The sequence below is a fragment of the Mustela nivalis genome, assembly GCF_964662115.1.
Source record: "Mustela nivalis genome assembly, chromosome: 1".
Taxonomy (NCBI): Eukaryota; Metazoa; Chordata; class Mammalia; order Carnivora; family Mustelidae; genus Mustela; species Mustela nivalis.
The window spans coordinates 185,060,616-185,081,689 of NC_139020.1; the positions used below are offsets into that span (position 1 = coordinate 185,060,616).

Consider the following 21,074-nt stretch of genomic DNA (forward strand, 5'->3'; position numbering starts at 1 on the left):
TGGAAGGCTCATGAAATGTTCTTTGTGAATTTTACCAAACACGGAATGACATTTCAGTGTTGATATAGGCTGTGGAAACTTACATTTAGATACACTCCCACACACATCCTTCTGACACAGTAGATCAGACCAGATGTGTTATTCAAGTACTCATGACTGGGCAACAACTTTCATTTGTTTGAGCCTTCCTATTGATTCTTCCTGTTTTTTAGAGAAAAATTGGTTCTCTCCTGGGGAAGAGCGCACCACTCTCTTAGAGCCTGCTGTTAGAGGGTAATAATAATGACATTAATGACTGTTAAGTGTTTATCATGTGACATGCTCATAATTTATGTCATTGAATTCCCATGTTAATCCCTGAGCTGGACGCTACTGTCTTCTGTGATATCAGCTCATGGATCAACAAGCTAGATTATTATGTCTTTAATTCATAGGTTAGGAACAGTAGACTAATAGGATTAATGACATCTCTGGGGTTATAAGGAAAATGAAATTTCAGGTGAAGATCTGGCTCATAGTAATCAATGTGACAAGAGTGGATTTACTTTATCTCTAGAGTCACATAAGTTCCAGAATGAGAATTTCCAAGCCTCACCCCCATTGCACCAATTTGCCTAAAGGATAGGTCATGGAATTGAGGTTCAAACCCATGACTATTTTACTCTAAAACCTGTGTGTTTCCTATCATACCACCCAAGCAATATCAAAGCGCATCCCACAAAATGCAAGTTCCACCAGAGACTCCATGAGGAAAACAAGAGTCTTCAATCAAATGATTTTGGGGAATGATATCTACCTGTCTCCTCTGAATTCACAATAAACAGCATATTCAATGCCCTGAAGAGTTCTCTAATAGAGAGATGTTTGTTTAAATAGTTTGTAACTATTTGTCCATAACACTTTTTAAATAAAATGTGATGCTTGTTGACATTTCATGTAATGACTAATTTGCATTGCACAGAGTAGAAAGATTCTACTAGATCCCACTGTAAGACTGACATTCAATGTGGCATATCTGAGGTCATTGTAATGAGGAAGATGAAATTTCAGGTGAGGATCTGGCTCATAGTAATCAATGTGTCAAGAGTGGATTTACTTTACCTTTAGAGACATTTAAGTTCCAGGACTGAGAATTTTCAAACCTCACCACCATGCTTCTGTATATGTTTAAAGACACCTGATGCTCTGGTTCAGGGGATATTCCAACAGGGAGAAAAAGTGGGACCTCTCATCCTGAACAAACTGAAAATCAATGACTTGATTTTCAATCACCCCACAATCTAGAGGGACAGGTAAATCCAGAAAAATCACAGTCAAGTTCTGCTTACCTGGAACAGAAGTTGATAGAACCATAATTGGTATAAAGATATAGTAATTGGGACGAATTGCTAGAGGCTGAGTGTGGAGTAGCAAGAGAGTGAGCCACTTCTGGGTGCCACAGTATTATGGGGGCACATGGTCATGGGCTTTACTTGCAGGAACTGCATTAGGTTCTCATAGCGCAGATCCAAAAAAGATTACCTTGTATCTCTGGGATAGAAAGGAGGAGAGAATCATGAAATAAACCCAAAGCCTTTTCTGCAACAACGGCTTACTCTCCAGGGGAAAAGATTTTCTGGAGCCTTATATCATCTGGGATCTCTCTCTCTCTCTCTCTCTCTCTCTCTCTCTCTCTCTCTATATATATATATATATATATATAAATCTCCACATACAGCCATAGGAAGATCATACTAAAGTTTCAAAAACCAGAGACAAAGAGATACTGTTTTTTAATTTTTAAATTTTTTAAGTTAACGTATAATCTATTACTAGCCCCAGGGGTACAGGTCTGTGAATTGCCAGGTTTACGCACTTCACAGCACTCACCATAAGACATACCCTTCCCAATGTCCATAACCCCACCACCCTCTCCTCCCTCCCTCCCCTCAGCAACCTTCACTTATTTGTATAAGATTAAGAGTCTTTCATGGTTTGTCTCCCTCCCGACCCCATCTTGTTTCATTTATTATTTTCCTACCCCACAAACCTCCCACATTGCATCTCTACTTCCCAAGAGATACTCTTAAGAGGAGCCACAGTCGGTGGGGGGTAGAACCCCACCTTCCTATAGAGTAAAAAGGATAAGAAATATGACATACTTCTTTTTAGAAACCCTGCAAGTCAAAAGGGAGTGGAATAAAATATTTAAACTGTTTCAGGAAAAACAGTCAACTAAGAAGTCCATATCCAGTGAAATTATCTCTCAAAAGCAAAGGAGAGATTAAGACTTTCTCAGACAAACAAAATCTGAGGAGATTAATTTCTTCTAGCCTACCTGACCTACAAGGAATATTAAAAGAAGTTCATCAGCAAGAAGGAAAATAATATAGGTCAGAAACAAGAATCTACATGAAGAAAGGAAGAGAATGAAAGAAGAAATAAATGAAGGTAAAAATATTTTTTCTATTTTTGGTTGATCTAAGAGAGAATTTTAATAGCAACAATGTATTAGAAGATTACAGTATGTCGATAAGTGAAATGAATGACAGCAATATCATAAATGACAGGAGGAGAAAAATTGGAAATACTCTGTTATAAGATACCTATACTATCTACACAGTGATATAGTCTTATTTGAAGCTATATTTAGATGAGCTGAGGAGCCATATTGGAAACCCTGTGACAGTGACTAAAGCAAAATTAAAAAAAATTCATATGCTAAGAGATAAAAGGAATCATATAAAATGTTCAATTAAACAAACAAGAAGGAAAGACAAGGACAAATACAATGAATAGAAGAATTACAAACATGGTAGATATTAATTTAAGTGACACAAATTCACTAATTCAATGACAGAAATTGTCAGAGTGGATAAAAAGCAAACAAACAAGGCCCAATATACATTGTCTGTAAGAAATGTGTTTTAAATATAAAAACTCAAATAGGTAGGAGGAGGAGCAAGATGGTGGAGGAGTAGGAGACGTAAGTTTTGTGGTTCCCGGGAGTTCAGCTAGAGAGTTATCAAACCATTCTGAACACCTACAAACTCAACAGGAGAGAGAAAAGAAGTAGAGCAGCAACTCTGTGAACAGAAAATTGACCACTTTCTGAAAGGTAGGACGTGCGGAAAAATGAATCCAAGGTGATATAGGGGAAGAGAAGCTGCAGGGGGAGGGGCCGGCTCCTGGCAAGCAGTCGAGCTGCAGAGCACAGACTCTGAACTTTTAGAAGTCTGCTCCACTGAGGGACATCACTCCAGAGGCTCAGCGGGGGCGTGGAGCCCTCGCGGGGATAGTGTGGTTTCAGGTCCCATGGGGTCACAGAAAGACGGGGGATGCCTGAGTGTGGCAGCACTCCCAGGTATCAAAGCAGGGAAGCTGGCTGCAGAGATGGAGCCAAGGAGGAGGCTCTCAGCTCAGGGTTACCTTAAACTGTCATCCCAGGCACAGTTGGGCCACTGCTTCTCCAGCAGGGACCCCACAAGTGGCAGATCAAGGGAGACTCACCTTCCTCCCCAGGAGGAGCAGCCTGGGAGCATGTGGCAGGAATCTGCTGGGTTTGGAGACTCCAAATGGGGTCGTGCGCCAGAGATAGAAATGCTTAGTCACAGGCTGGGTGACCACAGAGTGTGGCTGGAGACCAGGGAGATGGGAGGGATTGACTGCTTTTCTCTGAGGGTGCATTGAGGAGTGGGGCCTTGAGCTCTCGGCTCCTACATGGTGGGAGATTGGGAAGCCGCCATCTTCATTCTCTGCCTCCAAAGCTGTACGGAAAGCATTCAGGGAACAAAAGCTACAAGAGTGAAGAGGAGCAGATTACTTAGCCTGGCCCCCGGCAAGAGCGGCACAATTCCGCCTGGGGCAAAGACACTTGAGAATTACTGCCACAGGCCCCTCCCATAGAAGATCAGCAAGAACATCCAGCCAAGACCAAGTTTATTGATCAATGAGAACTGCAAAACTTCAGAGCAAGAGGAATACAGAACATAGAATTCATGGCTTTTTCTCCCATGATTCTTTAGTCTTTCAAAGTTACCTTTTTGAATTTTATTTTTTTCTTATTCTATTTAAAAAAATTTTTCCTCTTTCTTATTTTAACCTTTTTAAACTATTTTACCTTATCAAAGCCTTTTTATTTTTTAATTTTAATATTTTTATTTATTTATTTGACAGACAGAGATCACAAGTAGGCAGAGAGGCAGGCAGAGAGAAAGGAGGAAGCAGGCTCCCCGCCGAGCAGAGAGCCCAATGTGGGGCTCGATCCCAGGACCCTGGGATTATCACCTGAGCCAAAGGCAGAGGCTTTAACCCACTGAGCCACCCAGGTGCCCTATCAAAGCCTTTTTAAAATTCCTTTTTAATTTTCATTGTTATAGTCATATTCTATCCTCTCGTTGTATTTAACCTTATTTGTATACATATAAGTTTTTCTTTCTTTAAAATTTTGGGATACAGCTTCTTCTAACAGATCAAAATATATCATAAATCTAGCATATGGCTTTGTTCTAGGTTCTAGCCTGATCACATTCTCTTCTTTTTTTTCTTTTTTTCAACCAACTTCTTATCAATTCCTTTCTTAAAATCTTTTAAAAATTTCATCTTTACAGTCATATTCCATTCCTCCATTGGGTTTACCCTTATTTTTGTGTATATATATGAGTTTTTATTTCTTTAAAATTTTAGGAGGTAGTTTCTTCCTTTTTTTAAAAAAATATTTTATTCATTTATTTGATAGACAGAGATCACAAGTAGGCAGAGAGAGGCAGACAGGGAGGGAGAGGGGGAAGCAGGCTCCCCACTGAGGAGAGAGCCCAATGGAGGGCTCCATCCCAGAACCCTGGGATCATGACCTGAGCTGAAGGCAGAGGCTTTAACCCACTGAGCCACCCAGGCGCCCCTGGAGGCAATTTCTTCTAACAGACCAAAATACACCCAGAATCAAGTGTGTTCTATTCACCAGTCTAATCATATACATACATATATATATATATTTTTTTTCTTTTTTTCCCTTTCTTCTCCCCCTGGTATCAGGTCTCTTCTGATTTGATTACTGTAGATTTTTCTGGGTTGTTAACACACTTTTAGTATTTTTTTTTCTCTAATTCATCTATTCTTCTCTGGATAAAATGACAAGGTGGAAAAACTCACCTCAAAATAAAGAAAGAGGCAGCTAGGGACGTACTCAATATGGACATTAGTAAGATGTCAGAACTAGAGTTCAGAATGACGATTATAAAGATGGTATCTGGGCTTGAAAAAAGCCATAGAAGATACTAGAGAATCCTTTTCTGGAGAAATAAAATCCTTTTCTGGAGAAATAAAAGAACTAAAATTTAACCAAGTTGAACTCAAAAAAGCTATATTAATGAGGTGTAATAAAAAACAAAGTCTCTTACTGCCTGGATAAATGAGACAGAAGAGACAATTAGTGATATAGAAGATCAAACGATAAAGAATAAAGAAGCTGAGAAAGAGAGAGATAAACAACTACTAGACCACGAGGGGAGAATTCAAGAGATAAGTGATGCCACAAAATGAAACAATTTAGAGTAATTGGGATTCCAGAAGAAGAAGAGGGATGGGGGGAGAAGGTATATTGGAGCAATTTATACTGGAGAACTTCCCTAATTTGGGGAAGGAAACAGGCATTGAAATCCTGGAGGCCCAGAGTATCCACCTCAAAAATCAATAAAAATAGGTCCATACCCCGTCATCTAATAGTAAAACTTACAAGTCTCAGTGACTAATAGAAAATCCTGAATGCAGCTTGGGACAAGAGGTTTGTAACATACAATGGTAGAAATATTAGACTGGAGGCAGACCTATCCACAGTGATCTGGCAGGCCAGAAAGGACTGGCATGATATATTCAGAGCACTAAACTAGAAAAATATGGAGCCAAGAAGACTATATCCAGCTAGGCTGTCATTGAAAATAGAAGGAGAGATAAAATCTTCCAGGACAAACAAAAATGAACAGAATTTGCAAACACCAAGCCAGCTCTATGGGAAATATTGAAAGCGGTCCTCTAAGCAAAGAGAGAGCCTAAAAGTAACAGACCAGAAAGGGACAGAGACAAGATATAGTAACAGTCACCATACAAGCAATACAATGGCACTTAATACATATCTTTAAATAGTTACCCTGAATGTAAATGGGCGAATGCCCCAATCAAAAGACACAGGGTATCAAAATGGATATAAAAAACAGGTTAACCTAAAAAATAGGTTAAAAGTAAAGGGATGGAGAAAAATATCCCTTGTTAACCCTGATCTAAGGAAACCTAGGGTAGCTATATTAATTTATTTTTTAAGTATTCAGGGTTTAAGTTTTCTTAGCTATCCCCAAAATATTTTTTTATTTATTTATTTTTTTATTTCTTTTCAGCGTAACAGTATTCATTGTTTTTGCACCACACTCCATGCAATCCGTGTGCCCTCCCTAATACCCACCACCTGGTTCCCCCAACCTCCCACCCCCTGCCCTTTCAAAACCCTCAGATTGTTTTAATCAGAGTAAAGAGTGGGCAGCGAGGAAATGTCCAGAAAGGGCAAGTCAGCAATGGCAGAGGTTCATCCTGGGATGATTACAAACTGACTGCAGAAAGAAAACGCAATTCTTTCCCACACTGTAGTAATGTGATCCCCGGGACTTGAGGCTGACCCAACTCCTCCGCATGGAGGTCTTCCAGATGCTTCCGTGGATTTCAGCTTTACCCCACATCTCCGCATCACAACCCATTCACATGACAAACATTGTCCACTGCCATCCACGTAACCTTTGTAATCTTCCTGGGTTAGTGGTGATGGGAGTGGTGGTGGGGAGGAGGTAACATGTAGTTCTCTCTATTATTTATTACCTTGAAAGCCAGGTTTGGATCTAAGTGCTTCTAAATGAATGTCTCAATTCAACTCTGCTTTAAAAATCCTACTTCCTGAGGCAATACAGATGCCTTTGACAGTCATGAACAGGAACTAGGAGGGGCAAGAATTTTCTTGCTCAACAGGTATTCTGTCTTTTCCTTTTTTTTAAAAAATTAATTAATTTATTTATTTGACAGAAAGAGATCACAAGTAGGCAGAGAGGCAGGCAAAGAGAGAGAGAGGGGGGGAAGCAGGCTCCCCACTGAGCAGAGAGTCCAAGACGGGACTCGATCCCAGGATCCTGAGATCATGACCTGAGCCTAAGGCAGCGGCTTAACCCACTGAGCCACCCAGGCGCCCCTGTCTTTTCCTTTCTTAATGATAAAATAAACTTATTCCCTTAAAGTTATCTGTCATAGAAGTGTGTTTTGTCTTATTCTGCCTGCGGAAACAGTTAATTTGCACCTTGTGAAAATAAGCCCAGGCTTTGAGGACAAGCAGCAAGGTGGACACTGGGGGGAGGGGGGAAGTCGTGTGGAAAATAGGAAAGATGGGATTAGGAGGGGATTGGGCTAGTATCATGAAAAGCGGTTTAATATATCTGTTTTAAGGTATAATATGCCTTTCAAGTTACCCTCAAATGAAAGACAAATCTCAGAATAGAGATCTTAGTTATACATTGTCATTCCATTAGTAAAATTCTTAAAATCTTTTTAAAAGATTTTTAAAAATTTATTTGTCAAAAAGAGAGAGCACAAGCAGGGGAAGGAGACAAAGGGAGAAGCAGGCTCCTCCATGAGCAGGGTCTTCATTGTAGTACTTGATCCCAGGACCCTGGGATCAGGACCTGAGCTAAAGGCAGACACTTAACTGACTGAGCCACTCAGGCACTTCCATTAGCAAACTCCTACTTTATATTGGGAATTAGGAATTTTAGGACATTTTTAACAGGCTAAGTGATCAGGTAAATCAACATTTTATTTTTTATCTATTTTTTAAAAGATTTTATTTATTTACTTGAGAGAGAGAGAGAGAAAGAGCACAGAAGGAGAGGGAGAAGGAGACTCCCAGCTAAGCAGAGAGCCCAATATGGGGCTCGATCCCAGGATCCTGAGATCATAACCTGAGCCAAAGACAGATGCTTAACCAACTAAGTCATCCAGGTGCCCCTAAATCAACATTTCAATAACTTGTTGGAAAGATTTTTTTTTAAATTCCAATAAAAGATAGTTTCTAAAATTTTCATACTAGCCCTTGGTGGGGGGTGAGGGCTGATAGAAGACATAACATTTTAATGACAAATCAAAATATATTTCTATGTTTTATTATTTTCCCCTCTTTGGTTAAAATAAGTACAATGAATCAATGTAGGCCACAGATTATAGATGGAAATAAACAATATATTCCAGTCGGTCAAGTATATTGACTGAAGACTGACAATGATCAGATTTTTACGGTGAAGTGGTATTTGGAAATCCTAAAAGGCACAGTTAGTGATGGAATCATCAAAAGTCTCAACAATTATACTGCAGTAGAGCTTATAATTATGGATCTGAGGATTTTAATTATACACTCCTGTTTTTTAACTCAGCTATGAAACAAACATTAAAGGGAAGAAAAAGATGAGGCTATTGAATTAGAAACCAGAATATGTAAATCTTGCTTTATAATTTGAGGTGGCAATTCTGGTATTAATGGATTGTTTTTAAGTATAATCACTTTCAGGAAAGCGCCTATGTTTGCCTTTTGAATAGCAACTACATTTTCAGTTTTTTAAAGTTTCATGTGTGGTGAGAAAACGCATCAAATAGGTAAAATGTATTCAACTATTGAAAGTACCGGGTTTTTCATTTCTGTACCTATTTGGCAGTTAGAATGAATAAGCAGGAGCCCACTTCTTCTTTTTGTGAGCCTTCCTCACTCAGAAACTATATTAAGATTCTTGTGGTTGGAGTTAGGAGAAATCTTGACCTTAGTGAGATTTGTGGCTACAATAATCCAGAACTTTCAGTCTTTTCTGCCTTCCATTGGGTAACATATTCATGGTAGGAATTCAAGTCCCTACAAGCTAGTAGTTTTGGACACATCTGAAACCAGACTACTGTCCAAAGCCAAATGTTCACTATAGTGAGACAGTTTGTATCGAATCAGCCTGTTAAAACTTCCAAATCTTCCTTACCTTGACTCTGTTCTATACAGAGCCCATTTATAATTAGAAAATTTCAATCCTTTCTCATTTTGTCCATTTGGTCAATATTAAAACTGTCCATATTCTCCTGAAAGTATTTATAGAAATAGAAATGGTTCAAAATAATTAGCTTTTAGTGTGGGTTATTGTTTGGTAAAGAGATTATTTTTTCTTGTCTTTTTATAACAGTGATCACACTTAGTCATTTAAAAAGTGCCTCTCATGGAACTGTGCATTCCATTAAAGCAGGGATTGGGTTTCCCTTGTTCACAACAGTAATCCAGGGTCTGTGAAGCGTTTAATAAGTAAATTTAACTTCAGATCAATGAGAAAGGTCATAAAATGAAGTATTTTCTAGGAAAATAGCTTAAAATATTTTGTACTAAATTGAACTTCCAAACATTTTGAAAACCTATTTACTGTAAAGCAGTTAGAACTGTTTTGAAAACTCTAGGAATCCATTGTATGAGTAGTTCCTGAGTGCCTATTCTGGGTCTATGGTTTTAGATGTTGAGAATGCAATATTAAATAAATATTGAATGAGGCATGTTTACTTATGACCTTTACAGTCTAGTGAGGAAAGCTGACAACAACCCTAAGTATAAATAAATAAAATAATGTCAGATAGTAAGAGGTGTGGGGAAAAAAATAAAGTCAGGCAAAGGTGAAGAGAATGGTGTGGAGAAGGGATGATAGTGTGCATTATTTTGTATACGGTGGTTAGGTAAGTTCTCTTTGAGCAGAGGATGTTTGCCCAGAGACCTGAATGAAGTAAGGGAGGGAACCATGTATATATCTTGAGGTAGAATATTTCAGACCAAGGCAACAGCAAGAGCAAAGGCCCTGAGGCAGAAATAGGCTTAGCATATGTAAGGAACTACAAAATCCCAATTTGACTGAAAAGCAGAGTAAGGACAGTTATAAAGTTGATGTTGGAATGTAGTCAGTAACCAGATTGCATAGGTCCTTTTAAACTTGGTAAGGTCTGAAGATCTTATGTTGATCAATGTGGAATTTCCTTGGAAGTTTTGGGGTAAGGGAATATATGTTATTTACATTTAAGAGATTGTGCTGGCTTTTGTGTGAAATAATTGACTATAAAGAGGCAAGAGTGGAAGCAAGGAGACCATTTAGAGATGATGACAGAAGTCCCGGTGAGAGATGAGAGTGGCTTGGTCTAGAATTCAGGTAGTGAGAAATTGGATTTTATAGGCTTTTTCTCTCTGACATTTTATTATGAAAAATTTCAAAGATATAAGAGGGTTGAAAAGTTGGAAATGAAGGAATAAACTGTCATATACCCATCCCTAGTTTCTATCATTAATATCTTAGCATATCTGCAGTGTCCTACAGCTATCATCCTTGTATTTATCTATCAGTCAATCCTCTTTTCTTTACCATTTCAAAGTAAGTTACAATTACACCCTTTACTCCTAAACACTCTGACAGTTTGCATATATTTTATTTTGCTTATTTTCTTAAGAGATTTATTTATATATTTTAGAGAGCATGAGAGAGAGTACAGGGGGAGGGGCAGAGGGAGAATGGGAGAAAATCTCAAGCAGACTCCATTCCTAACGCAGGGTTCAATCTCACAATCCTGAGATCATGACCTGAGCTGAAACCAAGCGTCAGATGTTTAACTGACTGCACTACCCAGGCACCTCTACATATATTTTTAAAGTGACCCATAGACCAGTTGGATGTAGGGCGTAAAGGAAAAACAGAAATCTAGATGGTTTCTAGGTTTTTAACTGGAACAAAACCCCATTGAAGAGGAATGGGGTTGAGGAGGAAAACTAAGTGCTTTGTTGCACACCTGTTGAGATTGAGAAGTCAAATAGACATCCAGGAAAAGTAGGCAGGTAGATTAAAATATTTGACATTGGCTCTAGTGAATCAATTTGGAATCACTAGCTTGAATAACACCAGCACTGACCTCTGCAGAGTCAAAATTCCAAGTATAGCTTGACTCCCCCAAAACTTAACTACTAATAACTTACTATTGGCCGGAAGACTTACTGATAACATACACAGTCGATCAACATATTTTTTTGTGTTCTATATGTTATATACTGTTTTCTTACAATAAAGTAAGCTAGAGAAAATCATAAGGAAGAGGAAATACATTTATAGTCCTGTGCCATATTTATTGAAAAAAATCTGTGTGTAAGTGGACCCTTGCAGTTCAAGCTCATGTTGCCTAAGGGTCAACTATGTTCACAGCTTGGGACTCAATGAAATCACCTAGGGAGCAAGTGTGGATACATGAGAGAAGAGAAAAAAACTCAAGGTCTGAGCCTGGGGGTGCTCCAACATTTGGAAGGTAGAAAGAGGAAGTGGATTGAGAAAATGAGACTGAGAAAGAGCAGTAAGGTAAAAGGAAAATCTGAAGAGTAGAGGGCTTTCAAGAGCATAAGAAGGTGTATTTCAAGGAGGGATTGAGGCAGCATGGCCAAGCTATTGCGGTCATGACGACTGATTACTGATCACAGAAGCTGGCACCATGTCAATCGTGAGAACTCAGATGGCTAAGTGCCTGGCACACAGCAGGTGTTCGATGAGTGAAGGCATGGAGATCTTTGGTGATCTTGATAAGTGGAGTAGTTCAGTGCAGTAATGGAAATGAAAGTGATTGGAGACGCTTCAAGAGAATCAGAGGTGAGGAAAGTTAGTACAGTGAGCAAAGACAATATTCAAAGAGTTTTCCTAAGAAGCAAAGCAGAGCAGAGAACCTGGACAGTATCAGGAGGAGTTTGTAAAATCCAGATACATTTTCTTTTTGAATAATAAAAAATACTATAGCATGTTTTATGCTGCTGATAATAATCCAGTAGAGAGAGGAGAAAATCAACAGTGCAGGAGGTAGTAGCAAAAATTGCAGAGTGATGTCCTGTGCAAGCAGTGGGTAAAGAGCTTGATGTTAGAAGCACGGTTTGGGGGGTGCCTGGGGTGGCTCAGTTGGTTGAGCATCTGCCTTCAGCTCAGGTCATGATCTCAGCATCCTGGGATCAAGCCCCAAGTCAGGCTTCCTGCTCAGCAGGAAGTCTGTTCCTCTCTTCCTTTGCTCCTCCTTCCCACTTGTGCTCTCTCTCTCACTCAGTCTCTCTCAAATACAATCTTGAAAAACAAAACCAAACAAAATCCCAAAAAACGGAAGCACAGTTTGGGGGCACCTAGGTGGCTCAGTTGGTTAAGTGTCTGACAGTTGATCTCCGCTCAGGTCTTGATCAGGAGTTCAAGCCCGGCTTTGGGCATGGATTGTTCTACAGAAACAGGGAGGAATACAGAATATAAGGGGACATATGCAAATAGGTTAATGGAAATAGTGGTTGCATGTTCCTTCTCTTGCCCATCCAACAAAGATTTATTGAGCATTTACTTGTGCCAAGCAGTACTTTAGGAAGTGGGGCTTCAGTAATGAATAAACAGACAAAAGCCTCTGCCTTCACAGGGCTTAAATTCTAATGGGAGGAAGATAAACTATGTAGTTGAGTACATCAGATGCTGCCAAGGTTATGGAGCAAAATAAAGCAGTGAAGGGAATAAGGAATTCCATAAGAAAGTCATTTGTAATTCAAAAAATGATAATCAATGATTTTAAATAGACTGGCCAGAGGATATTTTCTTTTGATTGCTTCTACTTCTCTGAGTGAAATAGAAAAATGAAGCCAGCAGCAGAGACTGGGGACAGGGAAGAAGCCATCAGGAGTGCTGGAAATTGGAGGAAAGAGAAGCTGTGTACAATGAAAAATGTGGAAGTTGAAGGGAACATTCAGAAAAGGGGTGGAGGTTAGAAAGGAGTTTCTTAATGACAAACTGAATTCTCGAGAGTACACGGGGAGGTTTTGGGGGTATTGGGTGGGATGAGCCATTGTCCCAATGATAAAGACTGAATTCTCAGGGTGACTAGGGTATGTGAGCTGTGATGGGAGGTGTCCTGAGGCTCTCCTACAGGAGGCAGGATGTGCATAATGGGCACTGAGCGTAACGGACTACCTGAGGTTGGTCTCTGCAGCAGTTCCCATCATTGGTGCCATCACTGTTACTAAGGGGACTGTAGGGGTGGGCATCCCACTGGGAACAGCAAGAGTTCTTTGTGGTTCTCTTAAAACTTGCTGTGATCAGTGTCACAGGGTTGGAGGGAGGGCAACCCTCCCAGGAACTACTACATAGGAATCCATTAATTTAAATCTATTTACAGAAAAAAAATGAATAATTATCCTGTTCAAAGTCAATAGTTATATTGAAAGGGCAACAAAGCAAAACAAAACACAAACAAAAATTTCCTGCTATTCACATTTGAAAAGTTAATCGGAAATTAACATCACTGGGTGCCTGATTGACACACCTGATGGAGCCTGCAACTTTTGATCCCGGGGTCGTGAGTTCAAGTCCCATGCTGGGCATAGAGATTACTTAAAAAAATGAGTGGGTGGGGTGAGGACTTGAACAAACATTTCTCCGAAGAAGACATACAAAGGGCCAAAAGGTATGTGAAAAAATGTTCTATGTCACTAATTATCAGGGAAATGCAAATCAAAACTTCAACAGATATTACCTCATACTTGTCAGGATCATTACTATCTAAAAAACAAAAAGGGGTGACTCGGTGGCTCAGTGGGTTAAGAGTCTGCCTTTGGCTCAAGTCATGATTCTAGGATCCTGGGATCAAGCCCTGCATCAGGCTCCCTACTCAATGGGGAGTCTTCTTCTCCTTCTGGCCCTTTCTCCCAATTTGTGTTCTCTCTGTCTCTCTCAAATAAATAAATAAAATCTTAAAAAAAAAAAAAATCTTAACCCCTCCCCCCCAAAAGACAGCAAGTGCTGGAAGGATGTAGAGAAATCAGAAATCTTTTGCACTGTTAATGGAAATACACAAAGGTGCAGTCACTGTGGAAAACAGTATGGAGGTTCCTCAAAAAGTTAAAAATAGCACTACCGTGTGACTCAGCAGTCCCACTTCTGGGTATAGCTGAAAGATTCACTTCTGAGTTGCCCCCAGTGACCTGGTCTTCTGCCCCAACCTTGCCTTAAAATCTCATTTCTTTCTATTGCCAGAAGAAACGGAGGAGAGGCTTGAATCATTCAATACGACATTCTTAGAATATTCTAATGTGTGATGAAATATTTAGTGTAGGCATCTGCTGGCCAAATGAAAACGAGAATTGAGGCAATTATCTGGGTTATTCAAGCTAAAGAACAATTTTGCTTCAAATAGTATATAACTGGGGAAAAGTGATTTTAAGAAAAGCTTAAATTTCCTAGAAAAAAATCTCAAACTCTTCACATGAAGAAAATCTTAAACTCTTTCACCTGGAGAAAACCATGGTGGTATTTGTAATACGTATTTCGGGGGAGTATTTACTTCTTAACTGTACAACTCGCACCATCCTCCACAAGATGGCATGCAAGTTTCTAACATACTTCAGCGAGTAGTCCTGCTTTTGACTACATCATCTTGCCACAAGCAGTAACACTGAATGATTACACAATAAATTTTTTCTCTGGCCTCACAAATCGCAACAATGCTTTCGGTAGGTAAATGTAAATATATGCATATTCACGTGTACTTATTTGAAGGCGATGCTCATGGAAATCAGTAATTGAAACCTATTTACACGAGGCAAATTTGGCAATGACCAGCCTGTTCCAAGTCCACACTGTACCGAAGGTCTGACAAGACGAGACAAAACAAACAAAAATGTTCTGCTGTTCATGCTGAAAAGACACTTTTAGGAGAGTAAGACAGGAGTCAGAAAGAAAATATTTGTTTTTTGAGGAGGGGGGAGGATTTATTTCATTCTGTTAAAGTATTCCTGAAAACATTTCCTGCGACAACTGGGAACTAGCATGGCAATTCATCTCGAATATGACTGTGGAACCTTGACTTGGCTGTGATAGTAGTATCACCTGGTTTGTTTTTCACAAAGCACAGCTGCCCGGGGCCCTCCTCAGATTAATTAAATCAGAATTTCTGGAGGTGGAATCCAGGCATCAGTATTTTTAAAAAGCTCCGCAGACATTCTAATGGCTCCTTAGGCACAGACATTCTCTGACAGCACTGGGATTGCTTTCTCACTAGTGGCAGGTGTCACTAAGAGAATGTGGCCCTTTACCCACCTGGGCTCACAGTCTTTCTCAGTGTAATGCTCCCAGTAGCTTTACCGATCAATTGAGAGTTGAAACGAAGCCTATTTGCTCTCAGAATTACCAAAGAATTTGGACAGAATTAAATGCTACTCACGTATAAGGTAGCTGGTTTCTTAATGTGCTAGCTGACACTGCTTTCTAGCATGATCGGGCCAATCTACTGGTTCAGCTGTTACAATGAAGGGAGTTGTAGAGGCTGAAGTAAATAATATCCTTGCTTTTCTTGGATACCTGGCTACCATTTCTGCTTGTGGCTCCCCACACCTGTGTGGTGTTCCCCACTTCCTTCCAAAAGGTTCCTTCAGCAAGAGGGGGAGGACTGTCCTCTGACTTTTCTTTCACTTCAGAGGGCAGGAAGTACCTGGAAATTTATGTCCCTAGGGTACCCTTAAATGTTGATTGAGGGGTGAGGAGTAGGTAGTCACGCTTCATTTTCCTTGGGTGGGGACTACTCGGTGTAAGGGCCATAGCTCCCTAGTGGAATCAGGCTGAAATTATTCTGAAGAATTCAGATGTTACACTTTTGCCTGCCTTCCTCTCCTGCTCTGTCCTGATCCCCCCACTTCCACCCTCGTTTTCTTGGAACATTTAATTAGTAAGTCACTTGCCCACAGATTTTCATCTCAGGATTTGTTTCTAGGGACCCCTAAGACAGATGCCAAAACCTAAGGTCAGGGGGCTCCAGGAACATCTGTATCAACTCGGCTTAAAATTATGCAGTTAGCCCTTCTGGAGAGAACCTGTGAGAGAATGAACGACACTGGTGTGTTCCCCTCCAGGAAAAATGTGGGACCTAAATAGACTATGGGGTTCATGTGTCAGAAAGGATAGGATGTGCTGTATCAGTAGACCTCGCACTTGATGACACTGTGAAATTATCCAGAGTTTTAAAAGATACAGATGCCCAGGTTAAACCCCCAAGGAGTCTGATTTCATAAATCTGAGATGTGGTCTGGACTTTGGAACATTTAAACTCTCCAAGTGAATCCATTGTACAGTCAAGGTGGGGAGTCACTTTAAAAGAACCAACTTTAGAACACATAAAAATCTCTCTGGCTAGCTTGTTAAAAATTCATATTCCCAGGCCTCTAGGCCTGACATATTCTGAATCAAGTAGGTCTGCATATCAAATAAATATTTTGGGGGCGCCTGGGTGGCTCAGTGGGTTAAAGCCTCTGCCTTCAGCTCGGGTCATGATCCCAGGACCCTGGGATTGAGTCCCACATCAGGCTCTCTGCTCAGCAGGGAGCCTGCTTCCTCCTCTCTCTCTCTGCCTGCCTCGCTGCCCACTTGTGATCTCTTTCTGTCAAATAAATAAATAAAATCTTAAAAAAAATATTTTTGGAAATTGTCCTACCTATATAAAATAGAGCAGTATAATGAATTCCCATTGAATTCTCAGCTTTAACAACTCATAGGTGAAGGTTTTTAATATTTATTTGGTCTATGAGCCACAGGCTGAAAAACATTGCAAAATGGTTTGTAAAGTTGGATTTTCAGATGGCGTAATGGCTACCAGGTGAACCTTAAACACCTGGGTAAGTCTAACATCTGGCTTGGTTCAGAATGGCAAATCAGAGGTGCCTGGGTGGCTCAGTGGGTTAAAGCCTCTGCCTCTGCCTTCAGGTCATGATCCTGGGGTCCTGGGATCGAGCCCCACATCGGGCTCTCTGCTCAGCAGGGAGCCTGCTTCCTCCTCTCTCTCTGCCTGCCTCTCTGCCTACTTGTGATCTCTGTCTGTCAAATAAATAAATAAATCTTAAAAAAAATAAAAGAATGGCAAATCAGTTTCAACCTGCATATCATCTGAGATTGAAGGATAGATGCTCTAAGGAGTGCTGAGAAGGATTCTGAGGCTAAGTCTAGGTTCAGCTAGCAAAGATGCTATAGTGGGTACTTGCATAGAGGTCCCTAACTTCTGCTAGTCATTGGGACAATGGATTACATGTGGTTGTTAAGACTTTGTTCTAGGAAGAATGACTTTAATAGGCCAGTGTAAGTGTATAGATAGCAAGCTATTCCTATTGCATTTAAACTGAATGTAAGAGAGAGCTCTAATACTCTGGAGGAAAGTAAAAGTGATCTCGTGTGAAACTCCAAGGCTTTCAAGGGCAAATATCAATCCCATGATGCTTTGGCTAAAGACAATGCTCACAGTGAGGTGTTATTAGTTTCTGCATCGTTCTAGGATGAAAATGCAAGGTTACACTAACATAATTAACAATTAGCCTAGAATCACATCTGTGCTTATAGTTTAAAAATATTTTCTTGAAAATCTCTCTCTTCTATAAAAGGTATTATAGTTGATCACCAATTAGCTGTTGGTTGTGCTTTTAAAAAACCCAGAATATCTTGTTGTATAGAAAAAAAAAATGAGCCTAGATCATATTTCTATACTAATTTCCTTCAAGGAAACATTGCCTTGGTTCAAAGTATGAAAGTAGACACAGTGTATCAGTACAAGAGATCAGATTCTTGTGTTAGGAAGTCCAGGTTAAAGTATTTAGGCTTATCAGATAAATTCAAATCAAAACCGCATTGACATACCACCTTACACCAGTTAGAATGGCAAAGATTAACAAGACAGGAAACAATAAATGTTGGAGGGGATGTGGAGAAAGGGGAGCCCTCTTACACTGTTGGTCGGAATGCAAGTTGGTGCAGCCACTGGAAAACAGTATGGAGATTCCTCAAAAAATTAAAAATAGAGCTACCCTATGACCCTGCAATTGCACTACTGGGTATTTACCCCAAAGATACAGATGTAGTGAAAAGAAGGGCCCTATGTACCCCAATGTTCATAGCGGCAATATCCACAATTGCCAAACTGTGCAAAGAGCCAAATGCCCTTCAGTAGATGAATGGATAAGGCAGATGTGGTCCATATATACAATGGAGTATTACACCTTCATCGGAAAGGATGAATACCCAACTTGTGTATCAACATGGACGGGACTGGAGGAGATTATGCTCAGTGAATATGTCAAGTAGAGAAAGTCAATTATCATATGGTTTTACTTGTGGAGCATAAGGAATAACATGGAGGACATTAGGAGAAGGAAAGGAAAAGTGAATTGAGGGAAACTGGAGGGGAAGATGAAGCATGAGAGACTATGGACTCTGAGAAACAAACTGAGGGTTTTGGAAGGGAGGGGGTGGGGGTTTGGGTGAGCCTGGTGATGGGCATTAAGGGGGCCACAGATTGCATGGAGCACTAGGTGTGGTGCATGAGCAATGTATCTTGGAATACTGAAAAAATACAATTAAATAAAAAAAAATAAGTATTTAGACTTTCCCACTTTCTGGCTTTGTGACCTTGGGCAGCCTTAACTCTCAGTATCTCAGTATCTTTGTCTGTAATGGAGTTACATTTACCCCATTTACCCCAAGGCGAATGTGAAGTTTAAATGAGGTAATACATCGAAGGGCCTAGAATCGTGTCTGGCAGGTAGGGCTTAATAAATATTAAATCAGGTCATGAGTATTATTCTGTGATCACAAACTCTGTTATTTCCCCCCCACCACCTTTCTGACTACTCTTTCTTATTTTCTTTTCTCGTTTATCCTCCTCTGTTGGACCTTCAACTGTTGGAAACTTCTCAAGGCTCCATCTTTCCTTCCCCTATTCCTCTGTCCTTTCTTCCCTCCCTCCCTTCCGTTCCTGTCTTCCCATTGCTCCCCTTCTTTCTCCTTCCCTCCTCTCCCTTCTTTTCCTCTGCAAACCAATTGTTCTGTCACTACGTCCTCACCCACCAAGATTCTTCCACCCCCTACCCAGAACATTCAAAAACACGTTTAAGTATGATGTGTTAAAAATAGAAATCTATACTGCCTTTCTCCCAGGAAGACGGTCTCCATGCGACAGGCAGTATAGCACAATATCTCCCGAGTCGGAAAGACCTGGTTTGAGTGTCAGCTGAACGCACTCGCTATTTCGAGACCATTTCCTTAACATCTGTAACCCGCAGGCTACCCCACTGAAAGATGGGGCTCAGGAGAGGACACACCTCATAGCATCGTTTTAAGGGTTCAATGAGAGAATTCATGAAAAACGCCGAGCAGAAAATCTGGGTTATCACAGTCATTATTTTATGAGCACGGATGCTCACAAGACAGAAGAATCTAGCCGGGCTTCCTGTGTAGCAGTCTCAAGGCAGTGAGACCCTAATTCTCCTCATTGGGTTTGGCCTGCAATTCGGGCTCTGACATTTCCAATTCCCTGGCTTCTCCAAGAACAAATAGTCATGAACAAGCCTTTCAGAGAAGGGAATAAAATGGATTTTGAAGATAAGTCCATCCAGAAGGGCAGAAGTTTCCCCTGCTCTCCACTCTCCCCTGTAAGCTTTCATCATGTCTATGAGCCTGGGAGTGGGGCCACCACTGTTATTCGTATGGCTAGTAAAGAAATACTAGTCAATGGCATTATTGCAGATAAAACAGGGGAAGAAAACCTAAGTTGCCAGGCCCCACAGAGAGTTAATTTCTCATCCCTTGGACCGCCTTCCTGTTCAGGGGATCGTTCATTTGGGTGGCTTTCCCGGGGATGGCCCTGGCTGCCTAGCAACCACCAGCTCCCACCTTCCCCAAACAACAGCAGCAGGAGTTGTTCATATCAGCGCCATCGTGTTTTTTTTTTTTTAAGACTATCATTTTATGAAAAATTAAACCTCATAAAAATACAGCTTCTCAATATATGCTGATGCCAAACAATTGTTGACAACGGCATGATACTGAAATTGAATTGGGAACTGCAAATTCTTGAGTGGCTACAAACAGAAATATGGGTGTCTTTTAAAAAGATCATATATATTTGTACCTAACCAGACCGGGAGCTTGCAAGCCCTCTCAGGGAGTGTGACCACCAACCATCCTCTGACCTCCTGCATGGAAAGACCATCATTTTATTCCTGGGTTTTCCTTGGAAGTAAAGATGTGATGGATTTTTCTACAGTTCTATGCTAATATTTTACAACACCGTTGAACAGAAAAAGCAGAAATCAATTCCATCTTAGTGATATGTGTAGAAACTGATGGTATGAATCTAAATTAATCAGAACACGATGATTCATCAGAAAATTGATAGATTAAAAGGTCACTAATTTTTCCAAATGATTTTTAGACTGCTTTGCAATCCTTCTGGGTTTAATCTTCTCGATTAAATTATCTCTGGGTCTACACAATTATTAAGTCAATAGGCTCAGTATAATTAACTCCTGATATTAATCCCCTCATGGATTTTTGCCCCAGCTTTTTCTAATCATCTGTTTCTTACCTAGTCTAGAAACCTTGACCTCACCTGCCTTCACTGGAAAAAAAAAAAATTGTCTTAGGCAGTGCAGAGAGGCATTATGTTAAGCTCAGCTCTCAGGCCAGGAGTGAGCCACCTGAACTTTGTAAGCCTCAGTATTCCTATCTGTGAAATGGGGGTGATATCAAGACCTATGACAGAGTTATGAGAATTAAAGAACAATGTATTTGAGGCATGTAACAGAATAACTGGTAGGTAGTATGACTCAAAGTCAATAAGATGCTAAGAAAAACACATTTTTAAAAAATGATTTTGTAATTTATTTGAAAGGGAAGCAGAGAGTGTGAGCTGGAGAAAGAGAAAGAATCTGAAGCTGACTCTGCACTGAGTGTAGGCCCAATGTGGAGCTGGATCCCATGATGACAGGGTCATGACCTGAGCTAAAACCAAGAGTCTGCTGCTCGACTGAGCCATCCAGACACCCCGCTAAGAGAAACATCTTGACGAAGTTATTGCACCTAATGCACATAAAATAAGATGAACAGATCCTCCAGTATTTCAGGTTTTGTCTTCTACAGGTTTGCCCCCCAACACCCAAAACAACCCTGACTTCAGCACCACCAAACAAACAACCAAACAAA

The 21,074-nt window shown here is 40.3% G+C and overlaps 1 pseudogene across 1 annotated transcript in view; it reads left to right on the forward strand.

Annotated features, from left to right (window-relative positions):
• The window catches only part of LOC309862106, a 65,915-nt pseudogene that overhangs the window by 19,327 nt on the left and 25,514 nt on the right, over window positions 1-21,074 (forward strand). The gene's annotated exons all lie outside the window — the stretch shown is intronic.